This window comes from Eretmochelys imbricata, chromosome 9 (assembly GCF_965152235.1).
Source record: "Eretmochelys imbricata isolate rEreImb1 chromosome 9, rEreImb1.hap1, whole genome shotgun sequence".
NCBI lineage: Eukaryota > Metazoa > Chordata > Testudines > Cheloniidae > Eretmochelys > Eretmochelys imbricata.
In genome coordinates, this window is record NC_135580.1 from 15357477 (window position 1) to 15358470 (window position 994).

The following is a 994-nucleotide window of genomic DNA, read 5'->3' on the forward strand; positions in this document are numbered from 1 at the left end:
ATAGATCAAAATGTATTTGTTGTGCATCTTTTTTCATGACCATATTGTGTATGCAAAAACAACTCCTAGTGACAGAGGACAATATAGTGTGATCCAGAGCCCTAAGGTACTGTATTTAGAAGGTGTCTAAGTCTTCTAGACACCACTTATTTTCAAAAAACACTGCAGAGCTGCCACCTAACCCTGTAAACACCTAAGTCCCCTAGGCACATAAGTTTTTGCTGGTCAGTATTCACAAAACTTTTTAAGCGTTGATACCGCCCTACAACTACCAAGCTACTCACAGCCCTACCTCAAGCTGAAGCCCTGGGGGCACCAGTGCAGGATTCTCAAACTAGGCAGGGGAACATCTATCTCCCCAGCAAGGCCAGATCTTGTAGGCATGCTCTGAGCATTCTTAACGCCTGTTACCCATCACTCCCTGCAGCTGAAGGGTTGAATGTGCGGGGAGGACAGTGCAGTGCCTGCACAGGAGACAGCTAAGTGCATGGGGAAATGAAGAGTAAGCATGAGAGAGGTATCAGCCATGGGCTACCTAAGTACCTAAACCAGGTCAACAGCTTAATTCCAGAATAGGGTTTCATATCTGAGGATCCTGAGTGGAGGGAGGACAAGAGATGGGTGACATCAGCCAGGTGCATCAAGAGAACTGCTTAGGCCTCTCTCTTCTCCCTGCTCCCTTCCCAGAATTTCACTGCTAGGCAGCTTTCACAGCTCAGCTTTTTCTTCGGCATCTAATTCTCCCTGTGTATTGTATGGGGAGCCTGGGTGCCATGCTCAAGACTGAGGATTCACTAAGTGCAGGCAGGCCATTTGTCTGGTTTTAAACCACATTCCAGTTTTTAAATGGTTTGTCCCCTATCCAGTACCGAGACAAAACTGGATGTGGTTTCTGACTGGTATCACAGATGGGGGGATGCCATTTTGAAAAGCACACTGCTTCACCCCAGTTGGCATGCCCTCATAGGTATGGGAGGTCATGCCAGCAAAGGTG